Source organism: Pleurodeles waltl, chromosome 3_1 (genome assembly GCF_031143425.1).
Source record: "Pleurodeles waltl isolate 20211129_DDA chromosome 3_1, aPleWal1.hap1.20221129, whole genome shotgun sequence".
Taxonomy (NCBI): Eukaryota; Metazoa; Chordata; class Amphibia; order Caudata; family Salamandridae; genus Pleurodeles; species Pleurodeles waltl.
In genome coordinates, this window is record NC_090440.1 from 577,990,744 (window position 1) to 578,014,072 (window position 23,329).

The window sequence follows — 23,329 nt, forward strand, 5'->3', positions numbered from 1 at the left end:
GTTACAATATGTTTGTAGGCATTTGAGGAACAACCATATAAATCTCAATATGCTTTCAAGAATTTTTTTTTTTTCCAGAGGTTCCTATCCTCACATTACATGTAAGCATGTTTATTCTTAAAATGTTTTACAGATATGTCAGATCAAATAGGTATTTTGTGTAAAAATACATTTGTTTATATATGTTACAGCGCATTTACATATGTGTAGTGAGATCAATGCGGAGGAAAACATTGCCATTATCAGGTATTGCATGGATTTAGGGACACAAGTGGACACAATAAAGTACAGCACAAACAAAAAGTACTGTCCTGACTTACAAAGAGGTTGTCATGATGTCCTACACAGGACAGAGAGGAAAAATGGCCAGGGGTATTCACAAATGTTTATCAGGACCTTCTTCATTGGAAAATGGGGAATTCTACATCTTCTTCCTCTGATGGGTGTTCTGCCTCCGTTGGAAGTTGTGGTGTTTGAAAGGGAGGCAGCTGAAGATGTTACTAGCCTCAGGCACACACACCTCAGAGGCAGTAGATGTGACTCCATATACCCAGCAACATTTGTGAGTGCAAATAAGGCAGCATGGTAAGCACTGGCAAGGGTGTCCTGGTTAGCCAACAAAGCAACGTTGTTGCTATTAAGGGCACTCATTGTTGCCATGAAAGAGTCTATCTTGGTGTCCAGGGACTGAATGGATGTATTAAGGGCATCCAGCTGCCTGCCAATTTCACTGCTGTGAGATATTGAAGGCTGGTGTTGTTGTTTCTTCTGCAGCATGACACCAGCAATGTCAGCTGGGGACTCATCAATCCCATGGAGCCAAGAGTAGGTGTCTTTGATAACCTCTGACAACCCCTTATTAGGGCTAAGACACTTACATACGTGTTGAAGAGTGCCCACTATCGTCTCCATCCCCAACCATACCTCATCAGTCATCTGCTGCTGGACTCCTACCATTCGCCATTGAAAAGCAACTTGGTGGTCCTCAGCTGTGATGTCATTGGTTGATGGTCCATGTCCTGTGTACGTCGGTTGATCTGGAGACCCAACAACGTCATCTTCCCTTGACAGTCTGGAGGAGAATTGTCAAATGTCAAGGAGCTGTTGGAAGTGTCTTAATTCACTGGAGGCAGGATATTGTTCTCAACATGTTTGGTATCACGGACTGGCTGGTCTACAGAAGGTGGTGTTTATCCCTCTAGAAAGTTATAGAGATATGTTGAGGATTCTATGATTCATTATGACATGTCATTGCTGTAATATTTAGCCAGTAATTTTCTTCACTTTCAAGTATACAGGGATATGTGGAACATATGATTTTTCAAGTGTTGTACAATGTTTGCTCTTCACATGGCAATACATGTATGTTGTTCACACTACCTCAGTATTCACTAGGGGGTCTATTTTTGTAAATTTCAGACACCACAATGCTACCCTGTCTGAAAGAGTGAGGTCAGGAATGGGCCACATTTTACATGTGTCTACTGTCTGCTTGTACTGTTTTAACTCTGGTTTCTTAGCACCACTGCAGACTCCATTGCTGCATGTAGAAAGGGTAACCGCATTCGCCCTAGCCATCTGTTTGCAGCCCAGGACTGGCCAAGACATCTCAATTATTATTATACCTCACATTATCCTGGGCTCTGCCCTTCACAGAGCACTACACACCAAGCTGCCTTGCTGTACTGTCTTTCATTCCGTTTGTACATTATTGGACCCTAGGGTCCATCTTTCACAAACATCCTTGCAATGCTACATGGAGGCCACCTTGCTGCAATGCATGTAAGGGAAAGGGCCTGTACATGCCATGATCCAAATTTGAATGTAGAATCCTGTAGTTTTCTAACACACACAGTCAACACCAGACTCCACAACACTAAGAACTAAGGAGCATCTCTGACATGGATAGCCTCCCTCATAATTGGTAGTATGCAACAGCTCATGCTCACACCATTCCCTCAGAAACCATTGGGCTCCTCTCCAGAGTTCAGCAAATGGCGTCACTCTGCCCTACTCTCTTGGACATGTACATCACTCCTCTGGCAATCATAATTAAGACCCAGGGACTGTACTTCATCTCTTACATTGACGACACCCAGATCATACACTAACTCTCAGGAGACACCAAAGTAGTTACATTATGCCATTGACCAACATGGCTTCCTGTATGTGAGATTAGTTTCTCATACTCAACATGACAAGATGGAAGTGATGACATTCTGCAACATGAACTCACTCTGGCTGCCCACATGACTCGTCCCAAAACTATCACCCTCCAACTACCACAGACACCTGTCTATCACCCTGGATACCTACCTCACCATGCAACTTCCAATTGCCACAATCACTTATACCTGCTTTCACTTTATTTGCAGGGACAGACATTTCTTAATATGGCTCCGCCCTGACACCTGTATGACCATGGTGGAGGCAGTATGTTCTGGTTGGCTGAGACGAGGCCCTAGCCAGGCAGAACCTACCACTCCCATCAGGGGTGGGTGAATACACTCAATATATAACAGGCGCTCACCTTTGGGTAGCTTGGCACAAAGCAGTCATGCTTATCACAGAGGTAATGTGTAAAGCATTGGCACAGCATGACCACACAAGCCTTGGACAAGCTGCTCACAGTGGCACCCAGCCAGGCCAGACACTCCACTTCACAGATAGTTACCAATTTGGCACCTCCCAGGATGGTAGGCACCATGTCGGGTGTGATGACTTGGACCACCACGTGCATCCCAGTTGCACAAATTCGCTGTTCTCCTGGTATGGGAACAAGGTCTGGGGTACGATGACCTGAGTTGCACCAGACGCTTCCAAATGCAGAAGAAAAAGTGTTCAATGCAGGACCTCCCTTTGATGAGACCCAACGTCTGGTAAGTGATGTCTTGAGTCATACTACACAATTCTGCTTCCACTTGACAAGTTGCCAATGCAGTGTCTCCCTGAAATAAGGCACGACATCTGGTGTGCGATGACTTGAGGAACACCAGGTAATCCCACTGCACACAAACAATTACCATTCCTGTGCCTCCCTGGAAGGAGGCACAACATCTGGTGTGTGATGGCTTGAGTCGCACTAGGAAATTCTGCTGCACTCGAAAAGTTACCACTACAATGCCTCCCTAGAATGAGGCACAACGTCTGGTGTGCAATGACTTCAGCCACACCAAACAATCCTGTGGCACATGAAAAGTTACCACTGCCATGCCTCCCTGGAATGAGGCACAACATCTGGTGCGCAATGACTTGCGTTGCACCAGACAATACCGCTGCCTATGAAAAGTTATCAATGCAGTGCCTCCCAGGAATGAGACACCGCACCTGGTGCACAATGACTTCAGTCGCACCAGGCACTTCTGGCCACACAATCAGCTCTTGTTCCGTACCTCCCTGGAATGAGGCACAATGTCTGGTGCGCAATGACTTGAGCCACACCAGACAAATCCGGTCACACACACACAGACTTCAGGTCAGTGGTACCACAGGAGGTAGATTGCAGCACTGCCCCGGGTACGCCCCGACCTCCAAGGGTCGCAACCAGTAGCACGGACACGGCATGCAATGAGCGTGCAGTAGGTTGTCGCATGAGAGGAATGTGGAACACTCGACAACATCAGGCCACATGGGGTCCCACAACCATTATTCTGTACACTACCAACCAAATACTTACATGTGAAATGAACCCACATTGAAGGGACACACTCCTTGAATTCAGGCTGTACTTTGCAGGTCCTGCACCAGACAAATCTGGTCTCCACGACCCAACACTTAGTTGAACAGTCACACCTCTGCTACCAAGTGAAATCCGGCAGATGATGTACACAGCAGGAGTTCACCGCTCCACAGATGACATGGTAGACGGTGTAGGTCCCTGACAGGAGGTCTTTTATGTCCCTGAGGCTGCCACACAGAACAGGGGGCAAGCTAACAAGCTCTTGGAGAGCACACTTCAGCAAACAGTGTGCCCAAGCCACCCACAATGCAGGAAAAGTGTGCAATCTTTCCCCAAGACAGTAAATACTCCTGTGCACAACAGATAACTCTGGCAGTGTGCACCACGCAGTAGGGGACTGTATCCTGCACTACTGCAGGTGTATGTCTAAGTTGCTGAAGCGTGATCCACCTAGTTATATTGAAGTGGGTCTTTGAAGTTGGGGGTGGTTCAAAGGGTTTCTCCATGAACCACAGATGTCTCCCCTAAATTTCAGTCTTGTCTGTCATGGGTCCCTGGAACATATACACTTATCTTTAGTGGTGCCATGAGCTGCCTCCCAGAGGCCAAGTATCAAAACCTCTCCCTCTAATCTATCCAGTCAGGACCTCAGATGTCAGATTGCTGTTGTTTCGGTGTCCAAGTTTTATATCTGTTGCTGGGGAATGCAGAGATGTGTTTTCCCCCAGACCCCAGTGAAATTAGGTTTGAATGGAAAAGGAACACAAACGGGATTTTAGAACATGGAAATGCCCACTTTCTAGAAGTGCAAAAACAACAGATAATGGACGGAATGCAGAACAAATCAAGCATTCACCCCCAGTCACAGATCTGGGTTTAATCCATCATTTGTTTAGCTTGCAATGCCATTCCAGTTTGGACCCAGCAATATGCAAATCAGTCTTGACCCTGTTCCCCATGGGTTCAGCCCAGCCTGAACTGCCAGGCCAGGTCCTCCCTGGACCAGAAACAAGCATCCTGGGACCGGTTTCAGGGTATCACCCTTCATCAGCCAGGCTAGCTTGAATCTGTTTGCATAGCACGCACGGGACCCACATGTAGGCAGACCCTTCCCACTTGGGTGACAAATGCAAAAACAACAGATGATGGACGGAATGCAGAGCAAATCAAACATTGACCCTCAGTCACAGATCTGGGTTTAATCCATCAGTGTTTTTGCTTGTCATGCCGTTCCAGTTTGGACCCAGCCATATGCAAATCAGTCTTGACCCTGGTCCCCATGGGAACAGTCCAGCCCGAACTGCCAGGCCAGGTCCTCCCTGGACCAGAAACAAGCATCCTGGGACTGGCTTCAGGGTAGCACCCTTCCTCAGCCAGGCTAGCTTGAATCCGGTGGCATAGCACGCACGGGACCCACGTCTTGGCATACCCTTCCCACTTGGGGTGACAAATGCAAAAACACCAGATGATGGATGGAATGCTGAACAATGCAGACATTCACCCTCAATCACAAAGATCTGGGTTTAATCCATCGTTTTGTGCTCACCACGCCACCCCAGTTTGGAACCAGCCATATGAAAATCAGTCTTGACCTTGTTCCCCATGGGAACAGTTCAGCCTGAACTGCCAAGCCAGGTCCTCCCTGGACCGGAAACAAATTTGGGGAACCACTAACTCCGCATGTCAAGTCTAACAGACCATCACCCAGGACATCATCACATGTGGATTGTGGTACACCAATTACCTCTAATAGAGTATCTCCCACACACCTGCTACACAAGAGCCAAACTATCCAACACACCACTGCCAGGCACACACATCACGTCACCTAAGAAAATAATATTGCCTCACCATTAAGACACACTGGTAGTTAAAGATGCTGAGCCACACCTACAGGGCACTACACTACCAGGGATCCACCTAGCTCACACTCCATCTACACCTCCACTAACCAATCACAAACCTCCACTCAACATCACCTGCACTCACCCACATCCCCAATATCCATATGATCATGCCAGGAGGTTGGTTGTTCTCATACATGGCTGCCTGCACCTGGGACAACATCCTCCAGCACATCAGGTCAGCTGCATCAACTATGGATTTGTACTAGAAACTGTACACGTGGCTCTTTGAGTGATACTACTGCAGTGCGTGCACCTCTTCAGCACCTGACATAGACAATCTACAAAGACAAATTGACTTAATTTAAATTATAGTACAGTTTAGGCTACCTGACCCCAACACAAGCACAATGGAGTGATGGTGCAAGGGGGCCTGCCAAGTGTCCCAGGTCCATGCATGGTGTGCTGCTCCAGTCCAGATTTTTTTACTTTGTTGTATTCTGTAACTTGTAATCCTGTATTGTGAAGGCATTAATGAAATCACAAGACCAGTAATGAGAAGTCATACCTTGACTGGGGCAGCACATCACACGTGGACCTGAAAACCTTGGCAGGGCTGGACTGTGTTGGTGAAATTAGTACTGCCCATGGAAAGGACAGTTATGTGAAGGATGAGCTGACATGTTGGGCATTCATATCCTTTCCCTTTCACAGAGCACAGCACAGAGAAGTGAGGAAAAGTGTGTTGCTGCGTTGCCCTGCATAACAGTTTGCTAATAAATGGTCCCTTGTTTTGCCCTACCCTGTAGTTCTTCCTGAACATCCACTTCAGCGCTGTTCTGCCCTTCCACTCCAGCTACCAACTCTGTTGGAATGACGGATGAGGGATGCCACCTGCTCCTCCAGTGGATTCAAGTCCTCCTGGACATCAGGTCCTTCTCTGGTCCTCATGGCTGCTTTAAGGTTCCTGGCGAGTTTTCCTTTGGTCCTGTGATTGTACTCGTGCCACTTCTTCTTGCACTCCAAAATAATCTTGTTTGTGCTGTGCAGTTGATTTGTCCACTATGGATTGCCTATGTTCTCTATAACAACAACATTCACCCACTATGTTACTTTTCATAAAATATGGATTTGTCACCTACATATCACAAGCAATGTGCTGCTCTCCGCACATTAATGTTCAAAGCGTTTTATGTCTCAAACATGGGACCAGATTCTAAACAATTTCTCGCCAGCAAATGCATTGACAAATGAGCTACAGTACCGGTATCATATTCTGAGACTTGATAGACTCACACACCTACCTCCAGTAGGTTTTCTTAAAATGCAGTCTATATGTGGCAAATTAAGGTAGGCAAAATAGGTTTACTATCACATTTTCCTTCAAATCAAATTAGATAGTGGTGGAGTTTGTACAAATATTGCAGTGTATGATTAAACCACAGACTAAAATTCAGTGACTCATAGTGCTTGAATTGAACTGGTGATTTTGGGTGCCCGTCACTGGCATTTAATTATCGACACTGGGACTTATGTTAATCTGCCACATGATGGAACTGTGAGATGAGCACAACAACTGTTGTTTAATAAGTCGATAGAAATTAAAAATTCATAATGCATGCACCCTGACTATTCTTATAGCTGGGGGTGGATTGGAATAGTCTGAATTGTCACTCTTGCAGGAGTGCGATGGTCAGCAGATGTGTTCGTACTGTCATTGACAATTCTGGAAGGGAAAAAGTGTGGTGCAGTGGCTTCATGAGTAGGGTCTTGGCACTTGTAAGTGTTTATAGAAATTAAACAATGGTGATTCAGCTCTTCATTATGCCTCCCGTGTGCCTCCACCCCTCATAATTTCACGCCATTCTGCCCAACCCCCTCTCTCAGTCAATTTGTGGATTTCCAGAATATTTTCCCTTTTCCAGCACCGAGTCACTGAGCTCTGTCCCTGACTACATCTGCTGGCTAAAGCATCCACTAGTACCATTACTTTTTTTCAAGTACTTTTTATTGGATGTATTACCCACGATAACAATGTACAGCGGACCATAACCCATTGTTGGTATTGGCACAAATTACAATAAAAATAGCAAAAAATAAGCAGAACATTTTGATACAAAATACATCCTTAGTCTTGAATTACTGCGGCCAAGCCACCCATATTTGGTTCTGTTTCTTCCAGCATCCCTGCCTTTTCTGTGGTGGTACAAAGTCTCCTGGATCCATTCTGCTATTGCGGGCCCTCTCTGAATGCCAATGCAGGGAGACATCCCTTTTGGCAATGAATAATCTCATTGCTACTAATGACCACATCACTTGGGGGACTTCCCACTGATCCATAAGGCATAAGAACACTATTTTAGGAACAAATGTAACCATTCTGCCAGCAATTATGGATGGGACCATGAGAATGGATTGCTAGAACTGTTACAGAATTGCGTGTCACCATATTGTATGGTAGAAGGTTGACATTTCAGACCTGCATTGCAGACACTGTGAACCTATGTCACTCTGCATTTTATTCAGTCTGGAGGTGCTATAACAGATGTGATGCAGATATTTCAGTTGGATCAGTTTAATTCCCATGGAAATAGTGAGAACTCTAGGGGACATTATTGCTTACATTCAGTTGGTGTCATCTAGTGGACCAACATCCTGCGCCAAACTGTCCCCTAGGGTGAGCTTGGAGTCTGCGGAGTTAAATCCTCTAAGAGCAGTCATCGTCAACTTTGCCTCCAATGGGTTGCATTCAGGGATCATACTGATTAGGATGGGCAGTGAGCTCCGCTAGGGGAGTTAACAGAGTTTTTGGCACTCCGCGCTCTGCTTGGGGTGTGGAGTTCGGCCAAAAACTCCGCTAGCCTGCTAGTGGAGTGGAGCTCACCGATGTGCTTACACACTGCAACCCAGTTATGGACCACACAGCTCAAGCGCAGTCTGCGCTTGCACTGCGTGGCACATAACTGGGCTGCACTTTACACTCTGCCCAAAATGAAGACAGCATTTGCCCTATGACAGGCAAGGAGACCCCTAGCTAATGCTTTGCTTTCTGCCGGTCGGGGGCGTGGAGCTGCTGCAAACTGCTGCTGAGGGGCTGCACCAGCGCCAGAGCCGCATACAGGCCTCCCTCCTTTCACTGTCATCAACAGCCTGGGAGCAGGGGCCAGAAAGCCAGGCCTCTGGCAACGGGGACTCTGGACCCAGCATTCAAGTAAGACCCTCATTTTACTTTCCCTTATATGTGCAAATGGGGTCCGGCACTGGGCATAGAAAGTATTTGCACATGAGAGGGGTTTATGCTTGGAAAAAAGGAAACTTGCAGTCAGAGCTTCACTTGGAAAGAACCTGTTTCCCCAGAGTCCCTGGGAAAGGAAGGGGTGTTATGAAGTACAGTGCTGAGGCCAGCAAGGAGAGCTGGAAACCGGGGGAGCATCAGCTGCTGAGTGGTAGTTCTGCAGCCCTGCCAGATAGAGATATGTGTGGCCTGAGACAGTGCCTTAGAGCCCAGTGGCAAGCAAGGCTAGGCACTTTGTGAAAATATCAGGCTGCTGGTGGTCATCTGGTTTGCTGCTGCTAGTGCTGTGCCCTAAAGAAAGGGCAGTCTGAGGCTGTGTGCAGGTGCAGAGGAAGCAATTGCGAGGCTGGTGCAAGACAGGGGGTGTGCTTGGCCCTCCGTAGAAAGTTTGTGAAGGAGGGCACTTGGTGAAGGGAAGTGTGCAGGTGTGGTTGAGAGCAACAGGCTCCAGGCCAGTGGGCTGTGTCAGCACAAGAGGCCTGAAACGGCATATCAACCTGGCCTAAATGCGTACGATCTCGGAAGCGCTAAGCAGGGTGGGACATTCAGGCCAGGGTGGTAGGTCAGGCGGCATTCCACCAGAGGCGGAAATCTGCTGAATTTCACAGAGTTCTTAGCTAACTCCATGAGCTCCACCCACCCCTATCCTCAGTATGGACATTTAAAACGTGACAGTTCTGTACACCAGTACTATTTCTGACTGCGCCAAGGAGTACTGTAAATAGTCAACAAGTCGTGTATTATAACACTGGTAAGATACATCAGCTGGTCAGCTTGATTACTGTATAAATCAGTGAGTAATCTGCAGTTCACGTGTGCTAATGCTCAGAATATAGCTCAAAAAGTCAATTGCGTATCACCTGATCAGGAGTTTGAACCAAGGTAAAAACTTCAGTTTGCAAGTTAAAACATAAGGACAGCAATGGGTATTGGGGTGTACTCTGCACGTGTCATGGGACAATAGAAGTAGAGGTTTGTAGAGGAGGTCCCTCTCATCTTACCACCTTGCAGGGGCACACCTTCGTGTTTTGTTATGCTATTGAACAAAAGGAGTGGCCCAAGCTAAGGCACATCTAGTAAGACAAATAATTAGGTACTCTCACCTTTGCTCAATTAGGTACATAAACTGTGCATGCCAGAAAGTAAAATACTCTGTCAGAAATCCACAAATTCCCTTAATTTAATAGGATCCCCAAAAACATTGGGGCACCTGAAGGAAACTGTGGGATATCAGTAGTCCTTAAGGTCTGTTTTAAGGCTGAATTCTCTGAGTAATGTTGGTGTAATTCTTATGAAATTTCCATAGTTCAACAGATATGTGGAGTTGTTGAGGCTGCAATCTGTTAAGGATTGGATGCTGTGAAGTTCTTTCTAGTTAGCTTTTTGATTGTCTAAGGAAAAGGCAACTCCTCCCATTATCAAAGGTCACGCCATACACTTAATATGCACATGAAAGGTATCATGAGTCTCCTTAAGAAGGTTCCATGTAGGCAGGGGCGGCACCTCGATAAGGGCAGAGCAGCGTCGCCCCTGCCAGCAGCAGCAGCTGCAAACTTTTCCACAAAAACGATAATAAACTTTGTTAATTATCGTTTTGGGGGAAAAGGGGCAGGGCCATGAGGGTGACGGGCAATGAGGGGGATTACTCAGCACTCCCCCTCAGAGCGCATGTATGTTTGGCTGGCTATCTCGGGCCAGCCAAATACACATGCACACAGGGCTCTCTGAGAGCCTGCACAGGCTCCCAGTCTGCCTGGAACCGGCCTGACTGAGCAGCGTCAGGATTGGCGCAGGGCAGGCTTGGAGCCTGTGCCTGCAGGCAGAGGTGAGGAGCAGCGTGGTTTTGAAGGCGGCTGCAACCCAGGTAAGTTTTTTAATTTTTAATTTAATCCCTCTTCCCCGCTGCCCCGCCACTTCACTGTCACCGAGCCGCATGTAGGAGGAAAATTCCACAAAGGCCAGAAAAAACTACTCTGCAATATTGGTAATCCTTGAATGAAGATTACAGATAATACAAGATAATACACTATTACCACCCGATTTCTGGATTAAAAAGAGTCCAGCATGAGGTCTTCCACAAAAAAGAATCCAGAAAGAATCTTTCTACTGAAAACGTAATTAATTGTTAGGGACAAAAATTCAATCTAAAAGGGCAATGAATGCAAATATAAATTGATGAATGAATGCTTAGCGACGTGGTTTTCTTTAACAAAAGCCTCCTTATTTATCTAGTAAACAGCAAATGATAACACAGGACAAAAGTTTGAAACAATTTTGGATTGGGAAGCTCTGGCAAAAAACGCTTAGGCCTTGTTGGATTGTTGGATAGGAAAAGACACAGGGCTAATTGCACCAACTGCTTCAGGGGAACAGCAGCTTCCAGAATTCGTAGGCATGAGAAGAAGAGCCCCATATTTGATATCCTTCCACTCCTTAATGGTACTGTACTTCGCCAGCTGTTCCCTTCACTCAGTGCACCTCTGTGAAGGTGAATGGGAATAATGAAAGAAAACTCTTCGCTGCACAATGAGTGCCAGGATCCAAAACATCTAGGGCCTAAATTTATGAAAAGTTAGTGCTTCCTTTGCGTCATTTTTTTAACGCAAAAGCGGCGCTAACTTACAAAATATACAATTATAATTACAATTATATTTTGTACGTTTGCACTGCTTTTGTGTCAAAAAATTACGCAAAGGCTGTGCTAACTTTTCATAAATCAGGCCTTAGTCTCATCTTCTAAGGACTACACGACCAAGCAAGCATTTCATTGCTTCTTGTGAGTTCAGTCCCTAGATGTAATAACCCGAAGTTATCCAAGTGAAACAAGCTACTACTTGGATTTCTCTTTTGCCCAGTTCCAGGAGACGATATCAGAAGTTTTTTTCCCCAGACTTCTTAAAATCTGTTCCATTGGTAGTTATAGAAAGACAGACAGTGCGACCTTATACTTTGCTTAGATAATATATCTAGACCAAATAAATCACTCACGTAAGATACATCATCACCGATATTCAAATACTGTGTTTAGGGATCCCTTTCACACACCAAATTGTAACCAATCAAACATTTTGGGAAAGCACCTATTTTCCCAGCTTCTAGAACTGTTCCTGCCAAAAGGTTCAATACGAGTGTGACGAGTAATCAGTTTACTCTAAAGATCTGGTTAAACAATCATTGGCAAAAACCAATAGGTCTCGCTGTATAAGAGCTTTTGGCTATACCAGTGTGTTTTAGCCATGTAATACACCAGAAGGCTGCTGTTCAGCATGGCTAAAGGTTAATGGCATGGGGAAGAGTGATGTTGAGTGCTGTACAGTGAAATGGCGAAGAGTGGGGTAGAGTGTGGTAGACTGAAGTGGCAGAGAGTGTCGTATACTGAAGTGGCATAGTGTGAAGTCGAGTAGAGTGGCATACACTGGAGTGGAACAGAGTAGAGTGGACTGGTGTAGAGTGCATTGGCGTAGAGTGTTGAGGACTACAGTGGTATGACATTGAGTGCATTGGCACTGAATTCAGTGGCGTACAGTGCAACATCGTAGAGTGGAGTGGTGCAAAGAGGAGAGAGGCAAAGATTAGAGTACAGTGAAGAGTGCAGTAGGGTAGAGTGGCTTAGAGTGGAGTTGCATAGAGTTGAGTGACGAAGAAGGCAGTGGTGCAGAGTAGAGTTGATTAGCATACAGTGCAGTGGCATAGAGTGCAGAGAGGAGTTGAGTGTCATTTAGTGAAGTGGTGAAAAGTAGCATAGCATGGTGCAGTGTAGAGTGCAGTGCCATTCAGTGCAGTGGCATAGAGTGCAGTAGCGTAGACTGGAGTATCATAGAGTTGGGTAGTGCAGAGTACAGTTATGAGAGTGCAGTGGAGGAAAGTGAAGTGCAGAGTAGTGTCAGAGTGCAGTGGAGATGAGTGGAGTAGAGTGGGATAGAGAGCAGTGGCACAGAATACAGTGATGCGGAGTAGAGTGCAACAGAGTAGAGTGCAATGACTTAGAGTAGATTGTTTCAGAGTACAGCGAAGTGCCATTGACAGAGTAGATTGTTTCAGAGTAGAGTGAAGTGGCCTAGAGTTGAGTGGTGCAGGGTAGGGTGCGGTTGCGTAGAGTGGCCTAGAGTGTAATGGCATAGAGCAAAGTGGTGTAGAGTGCAGTGGCATAGAGCGCAGTGGTGAGGGGTAGATCAGTGTGGCATACAGCGGCTTGGCTTAGAGTGCAAGGGCACAGAGTTGAGTGTTACAGAATAAAGTGCATTGGTGTAGAATGTATTGGCATAGAGTGCAGTGTTGCAGAGTGTCGTAGAGTACAGTGGTGTAGTGTGGAGATGTGCAGAGTAGATTGGTGTGGCATAGACTGGAGTGCTGTAGAGTGCAATGGAGAAATGTGCAGTTGTGTAGAGTAAAGTGGCGAAGAGTGCATTGGCATAGAGTGGGTCAGGGTAGAGTAGAGAGGCGTAGTGTGAAGTGGCATAGGGTGCAATGGCTTAGAGTGGAGTGGTGCAGAGTAGAGTGCATTGGTGTGGAGTGGTACAGAGTAGAGTGCAGTGGTGTGGAGTGGTGCAGAGTAGAATGCAGTGGCGTAGAAAATTCAAGGTGTGGTAGCACACTGCCATTACAGATAGCACATTTTCAATTGAAGTGACCATTACATTTGCACAGACATACAGTTTTACTACAAAAATCCTATGCTGTGCACAGATGAAAATGTGTGGAAACTGCATCACCTAGTTTAATTATTAGTTTGATCATATTAAGTATTTGTTTCCAACACACTTCAGAAATAACAAAAAATGTGCTTCGTTTGTGTGTTCATAATTCTGATATATTCTGAAATAAATTCATATAAATGTTGTCTTCTGCTAGAAAAAAAACTCTTTCATACCCCCACTATCCAGCAAGATTGTCACAAATAATCCTCTCACTTTTAAGTCCGAGAAAGAAAAGTAAACTGGCGCCCTTGGGAGAGAACACCTGGCATTTGACCTTGGTCTTTGAATGCACAGCAAATATTACAAGATAAGAGTAAGTAGTGCAGCCCTATTTACAGAAAGGGAGAACTCGGAAGGATTCTGTGAATAAGGTTTTGGCAAGGGAATGACCGAACTCAAGCGGACTGCCTAAGACAAATAAAGGCAGCAAATGGAAAGCAAGAAAATGTGAGTTACAAACCAAAAGTCAATGGCAAGCAACATGCAGAATGCATTCCTAGGTCACCTTTCTGAATGTCCCCAAGATGTCTTTAGCAAACCAGGCAACTCTGCTGTCTGGTAGGCTGCGACCTAAAATGCGTACGCAGTCTTGTTATCTCAGTATTCTGTTAGAGCCCCACCTGGATGTTATGTGGAGTTAACTCTGGGGCTAATTATCTTTACAAGGTGATGGTTATGCCGATTGACAGCTCAAGAACCAAGACCAAATATATTGCTTTGTGACATGATTGAACCTGGTGGTGGTGGCAAAACATTTATCTGACACAAGAAATTTGTCTGTTGAAATTGTTGGCATCAGGAACAAATTTGTCATGTTTTTAAAATGTTTTTCCTCTGGGCAGAATTTTTGTTTGTCTGCAGTGTTCAAGGATTTTGCAGTATTCTTGTGGAAAAACTGCAAGAAAGGTGTTTCAGGGGCCACCACCATGTGATAGTAGAAATAATATTATTTCAATTTGTCATGAGGGAAATGCTGGCATACCACGTACCAAACGAAATCTGAAAACATTGTATTAGTGGCCCAGAGTAGACATAGAGACTAAAAGGTTTGTATGATCATGTATGGACTGTGAAGGAGCTGACAAATCCCAGAAATGTTTAAATCTCCTTTAGGTTCACTAGGGTGTCCCAAATTACCATGTGAAGAAGAGGCATTGCACGTCATGGGACCAATTACATGGAGTGATGGGTCTTGTAGGTACATGTCAGTGTGGATGCACTTGTTCTTTAAATGGTTGGAGGTAGAGGTGACTGACAAGGTGGACACTAAGGCAGTGATCAGGTTTTTGGACAATATATTTTTGAGAGAGGGTTTTCTGGCATCTTTATTAAGACACAATGGAGTACAGTTTAGATAAGAGGAAATGAGAAATGTTATTAGACTTGCGGCAACTAAGCACATATTTACAGCAGTTTATCACTCTAGGGGTAAGGGCACTGTGGAGAAAGTGAATAGATTGATTAAAGGCATTTTGCAACTGGCCAATCAAGGAAGGAAAGATTGGGAAGTGGAATTGAGGAAAATGGTCTGGATATGTAGGATGACTTCCTATGACTCTGTAGGTGAGAGTCCCTTTGGGCTAATGAGAGGATGTGTTTTGCACTCCAAACAAACCCTGGGTGGATGAATAGAGGGAAGAAAGTATGAAGAAGTAAAAAAATGGATTTTAATGTCTCAGAGGAAGAATAAGTTGTATTTTGATTCCAAGCATGGAGTACATGAAGTGAAATTGGCAGTCTGACAATAGGGCCTTCATGATCTAGCAGCTTTTGCGGGTATGCACTACTTGAGAGTTAATGTGGATAAAAGAAAAGTAATGAAATTTCATAAGAAGGGATGCCACCTGAATTATAGATGGCTTCTGGGTGTAGCGCGTTTAGAACTAATTAAATCTTATCTGTATCTGGGAAAAATTGTCTCTGATGAGTTGAGCGAGAAAAGACATATTGTCCACTTGACAAATAAGCCTCATCTCATGCAAATGCACTTACAGCACTATATGGTACTACCGGCCGAAGGCACTGTATTCATTTGCTGACTATTTTCAAGATGAAAATTCCACCTACACTATTACAGATAATGGAAACTGTACACATTAAGCACTGGCACTTTATGCATAAAGTAGAAGGGAAAATTTTGTGATCAATTTGTAATTTAAGAACCATGGCACAAATAGAGGCATTACGTATTAAAACGGGGCTGGTCAGCACCTTTGTTAGAGGGTTGGCATCTTCAGTACCTTGGAGCTATCATATTATGCATTCAATAGAAAACTCCTTGAGGAAACATAAGTATTGAGGCTCGTATTTATACTTTTTTAGCGCCGCATTTGCGTCGTTTTTTGACGCAAAAACGGCGCAAACTTGCAAAATACCATTGTATTTTGTAGGTTTGCGGCGTTTTGCATCAAAAAGCGGCGCAAATGCGGCGCTAAAAAAAGTATAAATACGGGCATGAGTGTTTCACTTTGATATGGGGAGACTGCACTTTGATGTGGTACCTTATTCAAGCACTCAAGCACTTTAGCCTGAAATGTGTAGACCTGCAAGATATGAACTATAGCAGCCTCAAAGACTTTAAAATCCTCCATGAAATTTAAATCTATGGAACAGGATAATCGCCACTGCGGGAGACTAAAAAAGCTGGCGGAAGTAACAAGAACTGGAAGTGTTTCGGCCCCTCAGCCCTACTTAAGGTGGAATTCGGAAGATGCGGTCCACCGATGCATGCTTATGTTTAGATTAAATTGCATCCCTTTAAGCTGTGTTGTGGGCGTGTGGTGGGGAACAAGTTGGGCTGATAGGAGTTGTAACTTGTGCAAGGGCGCAGTACAAACGATTGACCATGTATAATTTGCTTCCCCTCTTTTAAAGCCCGCTAGATGTTGTTTTTTAAAACCTCTGTTTCTGAAACATGGTTTTAAACCAGCCAGTGCAGTAGCTCAGTTTCTATATATCCTGGTCAATGAAATGAAGAGCTATAGAATTTTTAACATTTTTAAGAGTTTCTTAAGCATGGGCTACCTTTTGTCTTTTGCAGTCTAATTGGCAAACCTTACTATACATGAAAATAATTTTATAGTATTAAGTTTATTTTGTTGATATTTTACTGTTGACCTCTTTGTCGATTTTAAACTTTAAATAAAATCTTGAAATCTTGACAATAGGTCAGAGGTAAGACAATTAGGAAGGTTGCAAAAGCAAAAAGTACATTTAGTACTCCTAAACAGATTGTGAAGTTAATAAGTAACACTGTAGAATTTAATGATGACAGTATGTCAAGTGAGTCATTTGGCGTTAATTAGACATGAATGTGGTAGCATGGAAAAAATGAAATACAGTGAGAATGACTGGATAGACAAATACTATTAGATGTGTGCTAATCCAGTAGCTGAACCTGAAGAGGACATTACTGGAATAGTACATGGTGATGTATGTGAAGATGGGAACATTATTGTGAGAGAGGAGAAGAGTCAGAGTGTGAATAAGAGTGTGGCCTTGGATGGAAATCTGAGTAGTCAGAGTGTGTCTTCTGATGGTGCCAGAGAAAGCACTTTTGGTAGAAGTATTAAGAACCTAGGAATTTAGAAGACTAAGAGGAGAATCCTGGATACGGTGAACTCCATGGGAACCTATCTACACAGAAGAGACGACATAAGAAAGAGGTGGAACGACCTACCGGGGAAGGTGTGCTATGGCATCCAGGCACCACATTGCCGTCATGAAGACTGGCTGTGGGTGGAGCCCCATTTCCTCCCCCACAGTTGACAACATGGGAGGAGAAGGTCTTGGCTATCCTGCATCCTGAGGGCCTCACTGAAATCATTGGAGGGCTGGACACTGGTAAGTCACCATTACTTCTCCACTACCACGTACACCTGCAAGTTTCCCCGTCACCCTATCTCCCTTCAACTCACTCCATCCCAAACTGAGAACCACCCCAATAACCACCCTCAACACTTTTCCCCTTCATGCCCTACCCACTTCAAGCACACCTCTCCAAGGACAACATTCACACACATGAGTAATGCATGGTCAGCATGAAGCACTACCAATCCCACATTGCATCGCCATACACAAACCAAAGGTGGAAAAACCACAACTATCCCATAGGGAAACCCATAAATGTTGAATATGTATCTGAGAATTAAATTAACAAATATCATAGATGTCCACAGGACCCCAACCAATGTCAGCCGGCAGCATGTGCCACGTCAACCCAGTCCTCCACCAGAAGGCCCCAGTGATGACTGCAACTCTGGATGTCTGGATCTGGAAGATCTCCCTGGCCCATCTGGTACCACTTGTCAGTCAGACACCAAAGGCAACACCCAGTCCACCCCAGAACACCCCACATTGGACTCCACTACCACAGCAGTCACCCAATGTCCCCAAACCTCTGTCCCCAGGACACGTCAATCAACAGCATGCCCAACTATACAGGGACCTGAGTCAACACCTCACAGGCAAGACGAAGACGGTCCTGGTGCCAGTGGGCACATAGTTCAGGGGACACAGGCACGGGGGCAGGGCCAGTGGGAGGATATCTATGTGCCAAGAGGTGGACCAACCCAGGGAAGGGACTGACCAGGAGGCACTGTCCCATGTCCTGGAAGCATACTGGAAATCCCAGGACAGGGTGGGCCAGGTACTTACCATCTTGCAGGAGAACCAGAGGCTGCAGGGGGAACACCACTAGGAGGACATGCAGCAGTTGCAGGCCCACAATTTCCCCCATGGCCTCCATTGCAGGGGTGCTCAGTGATATAGCTAACATCATGCGTGAGTCCACAACACACTAGCGGGCCCCTTCCACTAGCCAGTGTACTGACCAGCCCTCCACATCTACTGCAGCTAGTGGACAGAAGGACCTGCCACAGGCCTCACAGACCACCAGCACCCCTCCCTCTGCAGCAGGTGAACCACCCTGCAAACGTTCCCTGCAAGCCAGACATCAGAGACTGTAGCCAACCACTGCCAAGAGGTGAGCCTCACCAACATGCCTCCCTTGTGCGCCAATGAGACACCTTGTACACTTTGGACTGCCCCTGCCCCAGTCAGCCCTGCTGCCCTCACTGAGGAGGCTATTGACCTTCTGAGATCCATCTCTGTAGGGCAGTCAGCCATTGTGAATGCCATCCAGGGGCTGGCATCCCAGATGTAGCAATGCAATGCCTACCTGGAGGACATTCATGGTGTCTTGGCTGGCCTACAGAGATCGTTTCAGGCTCTGGCCTCCTCTTTGACGGCAGCCAGGGCCCCTAGTTCTTCTGTCCCCCCTCCAACTACGTGTACCCAGTCCCGGAGCCCTCTCCCCCACCCATCCCAAGCACACAGTCAGGCGAGCATGCACCCAAGACAACAGACTGGACTCGCAAAGACAAGCACCACAGATCATACCACAAGCAAACACACAACCAACACACAGAAGCAAACACAACAACAGCCACTGCCTCCACTGGCTCCCCCTCCACCTCCTCCCTCACAGTCACATCAGCACTCACACCTGCAAGCACTGCATCCTCAGTCCCAGATTCTGCCACCTGTTCAGCCTTGCCCACAGACACCAGAACAGCAGACACGCAGACTAGCACCCCCTTCACCACATGCGCAGTCACCACCAACACCATCACATCCACATTCACACGACCTGTTTGTCCTCTCTCTCCCTCTCTACCCCCTCCTTCCAAAACACATAAACACTCCCAGACAGACACTCAACAGCCATCCACCTCACACATGCACATTTTATATACACCTGCAACCCAGTCCAGCACACCTACAACCCTACAAACACTCCCTCTACCTACACAACCAAACCTCCTCCCACATTCCACCCCACTGTACCTAAAAAACATTTCCTTTCCCACCTTGACCTCTTCCCTCCACCTGACCCACCCTGTGTTGTCCCAAAACGTAAGGACCCGCTCCCCTAGCCTAGTCTCTCCAGCTCCCAGTCCTCCCATGGCCCCCCTAGTGTTGCAAATTTCCCTATTCCTGCTAAACAAACCTCACACTATAGAGCACAGGGCAGCCACTCCCACCCTCCGCTTCAGGCCCACTCCTGCGCCCCGTAAACAGCATACCAAGACCCCACCCCAAACCTAAGTCCAAGGACTCCCCTTCCAAGAGAACCCCCCCAGTCCTCCCCCAACCCTCTGAGGTGCCTGCCTTCCACATTAATGTCCCTGCCCAGTGGAGTCACTTGGGTTGTCAGGAGTCAAGTTGGGCCAATGATGTTGCCCTGTGTATTTGCATGGACACTTGGACTGGCCAATGGCCCTTTGTGTGAAGGTTTTGTTTTGTTGTGGGTGCTATTACAACCAGAATACAGTTGTTGACTCACATGTATTTGTCCTGGCTTTCTTTTCTTCTGGCTCATGTTATTGTTGTACTTTTCAGCGGATTGTTCTCTATGTGTGTGGTATATGTGTATGGTGTGTGTTGTGCATGTGTCACTCTCCCCTCCCTCCCGTGTGTGCTAGGTGACTGTACTCACTGTCGTAGTCTTCATTGACGTCCCTGCTCCTGGACTCCCATTGCGAGGTACAGCATTGGCAGGACTTCCAATCCAGGTTCCACGGCGGCTGCGGACTCCTCTGTATCCCTGGAAGTGAGTGTCTCCTTTTATGTGGTTCATTTCGCCCAGGCTTTTTGTGGCAGTGGTCCCTCACAGGAAATCCTGGTGGTCTGCCATGTCGTAATATTGTGGGCGGTAAATGGTGTTCCTCCAGCCTGAAGATGGTGACCGCTGTTGTCGGTGGCTGAACTGCACTGGTGGTTCAGGCGGTGCATTGGCTGTATATGGGAGGGATCCCCACTGTGGTCATAATATGGCGGTCATCACTGCCAGCCTGGTTGCGGTAATACTGCCATCGCCGGCGTGGCGGTCAGTTGACCGCCAAAGTCATAATGAGGGCCAGTGTTTGTAGTATGTAGTGTGACAAATTTCTTTGCACTGTCTATCTTTTGTAATATCAAGATGTATAATAATTTAGATTATTTTAGGAATGTAGAAATTTGGGAATGTTACAGTTGTAGTAGAGTATTTGTTTTTTTTTGGTTGTTTTTATTTTATTTTGTTACATTAAAGGGAAGGGCTGTGTAGTAATGGGGTACAATGTAAATGTGTCATGTAGAATTTGGATTGTGGAATGGTTAGCGTGTTCTATGCATATAGGTAAAGACTTGTAATATTGGGTTGGTGTGTACTGGTTCACCTGCATCCTACGAGGTTGCTCAATAAAGAATTCACACAACTTACCTTATGATTTAGCCAGGCATTTGTCAAATCTAACTAAGCGTGCACTGCTACCAAATCAGTAGCACATACAGTTAAGGTTCTTAATTGGGATGGTACGATCACCCTTGTGTTTGTCGTTGTTCATGTTGTGTTGCCCTGGATGCTGCATGCTTTTGGATTTGACCTCTGAACTTTTGTTTACATTATCACCACTCTCCTTCTCCTTAGCTAGAGAAACTTTTGTGCACAGTTCCAATATTTTGGCTTTCTTCACAATCGCCATGATGTCCTTCAGAATGGACTCTCTTTCAACTAACAATCTCTCCTGTATATATATATTTTTTTGCCACATAACTGATCACGCACTAACTCGTCGTGCAGGCTTTCAAACCTACAGACATTGCTAGTTTCTTTTAAAACTGAGACATAGGCGGTTATTCTGACCGCGGCGGGCGGCGGTAGCCGCCCGCCATGCGGTCACCGCCATTTGGCTGCTCCGCGGTCAAAAGACCGCGGAGGCCATTCTGGCTTTCCCGCTGGCCCGGCGGGCGCCCGCCAAAGGAGCGCCCGCCGGCCCAGCGGGAAAGGCCCTGCAACATAGAAGCCGGCTCCGAATGGAGCCGGCGGTGTTGCAGGGGTGCGACGGGTGCAGTTGCACCCGTCGCGATTTTCACTGTCTGCTAAGCAGACAGTGAAAATCATGCTGGGGCCCTGTTAGGGGACCCCTGCACTGTCCATGCCAGTGGCATGGGAAGTGCAGGGCCCCCCAGGGGCCCCACGACATCCGTTCCCGCCATCCTGTTCCTGGCGGTAAAAACCGCCAGAAACAGGGTGGCGGGAAGGGGGTCGGAACAAGCAGCGCCGCCATGGAGATTCAGCCCAGACAGGAGAAATCCGGCGGGAAACCGCCGGATCCCCTTTTCTGACCGCGGCTTTACCGCCGCGGTCAGAATGGGCAGGGAAGCACCGCCAGCCTGTGGGGGGTGCTTCCGTGGTCATCCACCCTGGCGGTCGATGACCGCCAGGGTTGGAATGACCCCCATAATCCTCAATAGATTAATGCTTTTCTTGTTTCCCTGGAAAAAACATGCCTCATGATGGCTACACACACTGTGGGTGAAAAATGTTCATCTTAACCCAATAGATACGATGTAGGAGGGATAGATGGATATATGGGGGCAGAGGCCGAGTAAGTTTCTGAATCTTGAAGTTTTATTGAAGTTTTATAAAACGAATGACAGGGATTTCAGTGGAAGGGCAGGCCATCGGCACTGGATTACGTTACTAACAATGTTTTTCTTTCATCTCTTAGGTTATCCTGAGTAAATGTCACAGCCACTGTCCTCAGAAAAAAAGGGCGGTAAGTAGGATGTTCCTTAAAAAAACGTACAGTTGTCATTGACACCCATGGAAATAGTATAACGCAAAAAAAAATATTGAGGGGTTTCTTATAGCTGGGTTCCCTTCTCACCCCACTTACCTCTCTTAGACACCACCCTTCCCTTTTTGCCTGTAATCTCTCTTGGTTCTATACTTCAGAACCCACAACATAAAAAATGAAAATTTTATTAGACCTCCATAAATAGGAGGTTCTCTTCCTTATTGTTGCCGGTATTCGTGCTCTTGACTCTAGATTCACCCAAAAAGCGCACCCGGAGTAAAGAAATCACCATTTTTTAGTACTGTCACACACTATTCTACAGCCGGCTTCTTTGAACAGCTTATTGTACAGTACAAGACTTCCCCACCTGTGACTTTCCTCCCGCCCCCTTTCTCGCTTTGTGAACCAACCCACTGTGCTACCCTCTCCAATTCCGAATCACTCACCCACATAGCCCCAACTCTCCGTAGTTGTGGCGGACGAGACAGCATACTGCAGTGGCGACCATTACTCCCCAGACCACGTCTCAGACAGTAGGTCGAGGTTGCTTGAGTCGACTTTCTGGCTTCGGTTCTTCTAATCCAGTTGCTCACTGGGATCTTCCTGCCTCCAATTTTCTTCATCCAGATACTCCCACACCTCCCCAATGCTTTCTCCTCTGCTGGCATTTTTGTGGTCTTGTCCCAGTCTCCACAACACTCCTCAAGGTGGTCCTAGGTTCCACCTTACCTCTCAGTGGATTGGGCTACAACACTTGTAAATCTGCCCTCCTGTCCCGAGAAAGAATAGTCTATTATTACTGTTTTGGTTTATTGGGAGTTCCCTCCTTCACTGATAGTTTGTTTCTTCTCTTTCCTACAGGTGTTCCTGCGCTCCTGGGCGATGGGAAAACCAAACTGGTGCCAGTCAAAGGTAAGCACAATGATTCGGGACTGTCCCCCTCACACCCGACTTAAAAACATCCAAATCCCCAACACTCTTCTCATGTTTTTGAAGCTGGTTATAAATCCACAGTCCCTCTGGACCCAAATAGTACACTAAAATCATTTTCTTCCTCTCAGGTGTCAAAGCTCCATTAAAATCCTCCAAGTTGGCTACGTAGTTAAGAAAATACTCTTTCTATTCACCCCATTGCACAGTAGGATCAGCCGGATTTACAAAGAATTATTTTGGTGACCCAAGATGCAACG

The 23,329-nt window shown here is 46.2% G+C and overlaps 1 long non-coding RNA gene across 1 annotated transcript in view; it reads left to right on the plus strand.

The window, feature by feature from the left end:
* Positions 1–23,053, plus strand: part of LOC138283233 (uncharacterized) — an 89,199-nt gene extending 66,146 nt beyond the window's left edge. Inside the window, exons 3-4 of the long non-coding RNA XR_011201142.1 lie at positions 22,071–22,118; positions 23,001–23,053. This is a non-coding gene — a long non-coding RNA (uncharacterized lncRNA). The remainder of the gene's footprint in view (positions 1–22,070; positions 22,119–23,000) is intronic.
* The last annotated feature ends 276 nt before the right edge of the window (positions 23,054–23,329 follow it).